Source organism: Lupinus angustifolius, chromosome LG10, assembly GCF_001865875.1.
Source record: "Lupinus angustifolius cultivar Tanjil chromosome LG10, LupAngTanjil_v1.0, whole genome shotgun sequence".
Lineage (NCBI taxonomy): Eukaryota > Viridiplantae > Streptophyta > Magnoliopsida > Fabales > Fabaceae > Lupinus > Lupinus angustifolius.
Window position 1 is genome coordinate 9,716,673 of NC_032018.1, and position 7,872 is coordinate 9,724,544.

General features: G+C 34.2%; 1 long non-coding RNA gene across 1 annotated transcript in view; it reads right to left on the reverse strand.

The window, feature by feature from the left end:
• The window catches only part of LOC109358206, a 16,957-nt gene continuing 11,034 nt past the window's right edge, over positions 1,950-7,872 (reverse strand). The window contains exons 2-4 of the long non-coding RNA XR_002108928.1: positions 7,073-7,083; positions 6,357-6,359; positions 1,950-1,960 (exon numbers count right to left, since the gene is read on the reverse strand). This is a non-coding gene — a long non-coding RNA (uncharacterized LOC109358206). The remainder of the gene's footprint in view (positions 1,961-6,356; positions 6,360-7,072; positions 7,084-7,872) is intronic.

Sequence of the window (7,872 nt, forward strand, 5' to 3'; positions counted from 1 at the left end):
AAGCAGAATTAAAAATTTGTCCGAATTTTGAAAGCAATACAACCAGAAAATCCTAACAACAAATATTCTAAGACTTAGGCTGAGAATTGTCTTCATGAATATACATGATGTCCATCCTAGAGGAGAGGAAATGAAGTTCATATTGGATTTGTTGATTCTGAGAGTCGAGAGCATCCATCCGGTTAGTGATGTACCTCAGAGAGAAAACAACTCATCCATAATCATTTGGTTCGTAGGCATGGCAGCAGATGAGGACGATTGAGTATGAAACTCAGACGGTTGTGGTTCAGGAGGGTTAGGAGGTTCAGGTTCAGATGGTTTAGTAGCAGTAGTCGGTTTATCGGTTATATGTTTATATGTGCGGGTTCGAGGGTCTTTGGTGAAACCCATTTTGTGGATCACTTCCATGTCAATTTGGCTTTCTCGAAGATTCAGAGGCACCTTTGTTTCACCATTCGTAGAAACACCGAAATGCTGAAGAATGTTGGTTATGAAGATTGCATATGGAAAAGGACTTTGAGTACCCCTAACAGTCCACATTTGTCTCATTATCATTAGAGCCCAATTGATCTTGATGTTAAACTTTAAAGCATACATCAATTGGAGTTCTATGTCACTTATTTGAGAATGATTTGAAAATTATGGTAAGATGACATAGCTCAAAAAATAATGAAGAAACGGCCCTCAAGCTTGAGATATCCAGCAGATAGTATGTCTCGGTTTTTGACGGTCTTGCCAAAGCCCTGTTGCTTACGCATTTCTATTTCCCTTTTTGAAAGTCTACATAAAGTATGATGAAAATCCTTTCGATCATAATTATCCCATTCACACACAAGGCCGTAGCACGTTATGCTACCTTGAGAGGGTATATTACACAACAATGAAATAAAGGTTTTAAGATCCAAAATAATGTCCTTTCCTTTGACATAGGAAGTAAGACGATTTTTCCGAAAGTTCATGTTACACTAAAATACTTGCACAAGTTCTGGATAAATTTCATTTGTCTCACAACAAAAATCAAAAAGGTTTTATTGACGTAAAAGATAAGGGAAAATAAAATCTTCAAACTCAAAATTTCCAACATTACCGAATTTTGGAGTGAAAATAGTGCATCCATGGAAGTGTTCTTTAAACACTTTGCATTGTTCCTCATTAGCTAGAAGCCTTGCCAAATCCAGAGGGTTGGACTCCATAGAAGTAGTTCCTTGCCTCTTTTGAGTCGTGGAGGTGCGTTGCTTCTTGATTTTTGAAGAAGAAGCCATGAATTTTCGGTTTTGAAGGTTTAAGTTTTGAGGTTTTGGAGATTTGGGGGTTTTTGATTGAGGTTACTAAACACGAAAATGTTGGTTTAGAAGTGAATATATGATAAGAATAGACACAAAAATCACTTAAAATGGATCAAAAACGAAGATTTTAGAGAAAGATGAGGGTGAATGTGAGGGAACACGAGTTGGGAAGAAGATGAGTTTGAAAATTTTGAAAAATGCAAGAAAAATATATTTATAACTTCACAGAGTAATCGGTTACTCACTTTGAGTATTCAGTTACTCAAAATAGAAATTTTAAAATTTTCAAACAACAACTTTGCATAATCGATGACATACTTTGAGTAATTGGTTACTACAACTTGCTGTTCAACCTGTAATAGGTTGCTCTCTAGTGTAATCGATTACTGATCCTAGAAAAAAATTATTTTTAGGCATTTTTAGGCTATGAAAAAGATTTTTAACCCAAAATTTGAAATATTTAAACATATATGAACATATTTAAGTACAAGTAGGCATGAAATAACATAATGAAGTGTACATATAATCATGTATATAAGCATTTAAGACATGTAAGCTTCATCAAGAATGCCTAATTCTCGTCTAACTTTATAGAAAGGTTCTTTTTCCAAAGGTTTAGTGAATATATGTGATAGTTGGTTATGAGTATCAACAAATTCTATAGACTTGTCCTTCTTTTGGACATGGTCCCTAAGGAAGTGATGCCTTATATCGATGCGTTTGGTTCTTAAATGCATAACCAGATTCTTTCTGAGGTTTATTGCACTAGTATTGTCACATTTTAGAGGAGTGCAACCCAAATCTAAACCATAATCTCGTAATTGTTGCTTAAGCCACAACACTTGGGCACAACAACTACCTGCTGCAATATATTCAGCTTCAGTAGTGCTTAGGGCTACACATGCTTGTTTCTTACATGACCAAGAAAGTAAAACATTCCCTAAAATACGAAAAGTATCACTTACACTTTTCCTCTCAGTTTTGCATCCTGCAAAGTATGAATCTGAATATCCAACAAGTCACATATACTTCCTTTTGGATACCACAGTCCAACATTAGTTGTGCATATTTTATGACCTACACGCAAAAGTGATCATTGATTCAAACGATGTTGACTTCAAAGAAAATATTTTTCCTTTCAAATTGAGAAGTCATGGGTGCACTTCAACTAGTCACATACTTGTGAATAGGAACTATGAAAAAAAATGAAGGGTTAGAAATAGAACCTACAAGATGTAAGAAAACAAGATCTACTAAAGAGTATGGGTATGATTATGTGGCCTATATATTAGAAGAAGATCCATCCAATCTCCAGGAAGCTTTAACGTCTTTGAATGCTAATTTGTGGCAAGAAGCCATAAATGATAAGATGTATTCTTAGAGTCTAATAAGACCTGCCATTTAACCGACTTGCCTCTTGGATGCAAACCGATAGCTTGTGAATGAATATTGAAAAGAAACTAAAACCCGATGGCACAATGAATAAAAAAAGGCTTGTTTTTTAGCCAAAAGCTTTAGGCAAATGAATAATGTAGATTTCTTTGACACCTTTTCACATGTCACTAGAGTAACATCCATTAGAATACTAGTATTGCTTGTTATGACACATGACTTAGTAGTACATCAAATGGATTTTAAGACGTCTTTCTTAAATGGTGATTTAGAAGAATAAATCTATAGGGAATAACCTGAAGATTTTGTAATCCATGGGCAAGAAATATGGTCTGCAAGTTAGATAAGTCCATATATATGGTCTTAAGTAATCACCTAAAGAGTAGTATGTAAAGTTTGACAATTTAATTATCTGGAATGGGTTTATGGTGAATAAAAGTAACAAATATATTTATTTAAAGTAAAAAAATTGACATTTTCACCATTACATGTCTCTATGTAGATTACATTTTCTTATTTGATTCTAACATTCATATTGAGAATAATGTGAAATCATTGTTGTATAACAACTTTAATATGAAAGACCTTGGAGAGGCAAGTGTAATCCTTGACATATATATTACTATATCAAAAGAAGGAATTTGTTGGATCAAACTCACTATGTTAAGAAGATCTTAAAGAAATATAATTATTTTGACTATAAACGTGTTAGCACACTATATGATCCAAGTGTAAAACTGGTTATGAATACTAGTGAAAGTGTATGACAAAGTGGCTATACTAGCATCATTGACAGCCTTCGGTATACCATTGATTGCACTAGACCTGATATTGCATATTTTATGAGATTATTGTTGAGGTTTACTAATTGACCTAGTGTGGAGTATTGGCACACTATAGAAAGAGTCATGAGGTACCTTTAGAAAAAAGTGAATCTGGGATTAAAATACCAAAGTTTTCCTACTATCCTAAAAGGATTCAATGATTTTGAATGGAACACTATTTCAGATGCTTCTAAAGCAATCAGTGGCTATACATTTAGTATAACTAGTGGGGTTGTTTCTTGTATATCCAAAAACAATCTATTTTGGGCAGTCTACTATGGAATTTGAGAGGATAGCACTAGTAACTACTAGGGAAGAAGAAAGTTGGCTGAGAAGCTTGCTTGTAGAGATTCCCTTATGAGAAACGTTGATACCAACTGTATCAATCCATTGTCATAGAACCACGACTATTACAAAGATTGAAAACCATTTTATAACGGTAAGAAACAACGAATACATCATAAGCACAATAATGTTAGAGATTTACTCTGAAAATCAACTATTATTGAAATGACAAATAGTCAAAGGTTGTCTTTATGATTGACCTACATAGTTTTGATGAAGACAAAGATTTAAATGGAAGCTTGAGTATATAGACATCACAACAAACACCGTGCCAAAGACTCGAGGTCAACATCATAGACTTAGGATTATTTTAATATTCTATAAGTCCTAAGATGATTGCATAGTTTTGAGTCTAGGTTAGGTAAACCTTGAGTGGAAGTCTCACAAGAGTTTAAAATGAAATTCATATAAATTGAGGCATTACATCTAAACATATATGATAAGTAGAGTCATACATAAACATTAAGCATACATGGTTTTTGTGCATAAAAGTTTTATCTATTTCAAAATTATGTATTGCATGTTCATTCATCATATAAAGAGTTTACCATGTTTTATTGAAAAACCATTTTCATTAATATTAATCGATTATAATGATTGAGAACCGATTATGTCTTGTGGAAATCCTTTAATTGATTAATGATTGGTGTAATCGATTAAAAAGAGTTACACTGGCTAACTTCCAAGGATTTATGGCTTATTAATCGATTTAAGAGATTGATAATCGATTAAGCCTTAATGGAAAAAACAGTTTTGTATAAACACATTAATCGATTAAGATAGTAGATAATGGATTAATGTTAGGTAAAATCAGTTTCATATGAAAGCTGTATTTTCAACCCATGTCATCATTAAGAAGATCATAAATTTCATTAAGAGAAAGAAAACCAAGATTCTCAGTATAGAAAATTCATATCATCTTGCTTATTCTTTGAGTGAAAGAAAGTGAAATCTTGCATTGCTTTCTTAAGAGAAAAGAGAGAAAAACTTTTTCTAGAGGGCTTTAGTTTTCATTTATTTAAAAATCATTGCATTAAATCACATTTAGTTTTAGGCTTCTTGTGAGAGTTCTGTAGATATTTTTAGAGCTGAGTTTAGAGTTTATATCCGCATATTAAGTGTGAATCGATAACTCGACAAACATTATGAAAAACAAGGATTGGTTATCTTGTTGTATTAGTATCATCGTGAAAAGAGAATTTATGTCTTCACAAGGGCAGGAAGTCTTGGATTGAGCAAAACATCGGCAGAGGCCAGAATCGCAAAAGGTGTGGTATCCGAGTAGGCGAGTTGTGAGGTCAAACTGAGCGAGTAGGCTCATCAGATTCAAGAAAGAAGTTCTTGCTAGGTGTATTGGAAGTGTGATTGTATCAAATGAAGAAAAATATCATAACATCAGAAGAGGAGGCCTGGATGTAGTTTGCAATTGGACCCGCAAACGAACCAAGATAAAAATCCTTGAGCATTCTTCTTTCCCTATCTCTTTTACATTTCAATTTTTATTGATTTCTTAATTGGTTGATTTCTGTGATTTGTGCTTACTGTTATTAATCTGTATTAAAATCAAGAATCAATTTAGGGAAATAAAAATTGTTAATCACCGTTGTTTGCTTTGTGAGAAATCTGGTTTTCAAGAATATCAAGATATAGTATAATTGATTAAAGTTCAGAATAATCGATTAACTCTAGTAGTGAATAATCGATAAACATAGTTAATAATCGATTAACAACATTAACTTTTTGTGTGCATTTATTGGAAAAACGAGACTAGTGATCTACTACACCTATTCACCCCTCTCTAGGTGTGATTTACCTTGCTGGTACCCAACAAGTGATATCTGAGGTAGTTCAAAAGTGCTAGCTTGATCACTTTATTCGTTGATCCTAGGGATATTCACTATGGGTTCCACTAACCCTTTCGGCGGGGATGACGCATCCATCAACCACCCCCCGATATTCAGCGGCAAAGGGTACACCTATAGGAAAGTGCTTATGAGAATTTTTATTTTGGAAATCGATACGGATATTTGAGAATCTATTGTCAATGGTCCTTTTACTCCACTACATTTGGTGGATGGTGAGCCTAAAGAAAAATCTAAAGGCTTATGGACTAATGAAGAGAAATGAAAAGTCCAACACAACCTTAAGCTAAGAACATCATAACTTCTGCTTTATCATATGACGGGTTCTTTAGGGTCTCACAATGCCTTAGCGCGCAAGAGATGTGGGACACTTTGCAAGTATCCCTAGAAGGCACGAGTGAAATTAAGTGTGCGAGACTAAATGCATTAACACACGAATATGAGTTATTTCAAATGTTTCAAAATGAATCGAAAAGTGATATGTTTAAATGATTCACTCATATAGTTAATCATTTGGTTGCTTTAGATAAGAATTTTGCTAAAGGTGAACTAAAAAATAAAGTATTGTGTTGTCTTGATAGGAATTGGCAGCCCATGGTCACGACAATTATGAAAACAAAAGATCTTGATTCAATGCCTCTATCAACTCTCTTTGGCAAACTCCAGGAGCATGAAATGGAGCGTTGGGATGCTTAGCTATGCATGGGGAAAAAAATAGAAAGAAAAAGAGAATCTCTCTCAAAGCTACAACATCACAAGAACAAGAAGAAAGAGATGACGACTATTCCAATAATGATCTAGATGACAAAACCTTGACACTCCTGGTTCGCAAATTCATAAAAATTCTCAGAAAGAATGGAGGTTTCAAATGATTTTAGAAGAAAGAGGTGAGAGAGTCAACTAGAAAGGGCAAGGTTCCTAAAGGCTTCCTAACTTGCCATGAGTGTGGCAAACCGGGAGACAGCGCTACCAATGCCCGAGCTACCTCAAGAAAGTTGAGAACGACAAGAGCAATCCCTGAGAATTCAAGTCCAATAAAACATATATAGTTGGGGATGTTCTCGAGGATGAAACAACATCAAGCACCTTCGATGAAGAGGAGTCTGCCAAGTTGTGTCTAAGGGCAAATACTCAAGAAGTTGGCAGATCAAGTGATCAGGATGACACAAATGAGGTACAATATGAAAGTGCGCATGTCAAGAGGAGCACTTTGGAAAGCTTGCCCACTATGTGTTTTGATGAGGACAATTTGTGTTTCATAAGAGCTTGAAGATCATCAACAAATCAACGTGCTTAAGCCTCAAGATTGGTATTAGACTTAGACTAGTAATTAGTTTAGGTTGAGTTTAAGGCTTAGGTATACTCAATACATGTCTCATATACATAATACATTAAATCATTTTATTTTGATGAAATTGCATTTGTGAGATTAGAGAAGAGAGAATTCTATGCTTTAGGATTGAGAGGCATTACATGTTTAATTTCTCATCATTTCATCTCATATGTTCATGCATTTCTTGATGTTTTTTGGAAAGATTTCATATTCTGTAAAATCTGTTTTGAAATCATGCATTATCATTTTATATGAGACTTGTGTTAGAGTTGTAGAGTAAGGTCTTAATTGTTTTAATTTGAGCATTGTAAGTGCTTTAGATTACTCTATAGTCTTGTTGTAAAAGTGTTGTAATTTTGGGAATCTCTAGGTGTCTTACCACCAACGAGATTGAATTGCGTCTTCATTAGCTTAGAAATCTTGATAGAAAGAATAGGTTCTTGGCTGGGGCTACACCGCAAGAAAGGTTTTCTTGGGCGGTAGGAAGTGAGTCAAACCAAGGGATAATGTTCTTTAGTTTTCAAGAAAGTGTCTAAGTGTTGTAATTGAAAGAATTGTTTGTAAAACGTTATTTCGATTATAGTGAAGAAAAATTTCCCAGATCAGACGGGAGACCTGGATGTAGTTTGCAAGTGAACCCGCGAACGAACCATGATAAAAACCTTGTTGCACGCTTTTCTTTCCCTACTCTCTTTATTGCTTTAATCGATTACTTTGTATAGTTGTATTAACTGTAATAATCTGTTTCTATACTGTACTGTTGTAACTCTGATATATCTGTTAGCTCTGTATTTTTGCTTCGATCTCAGTTGCTTGTCATACAAGAAACT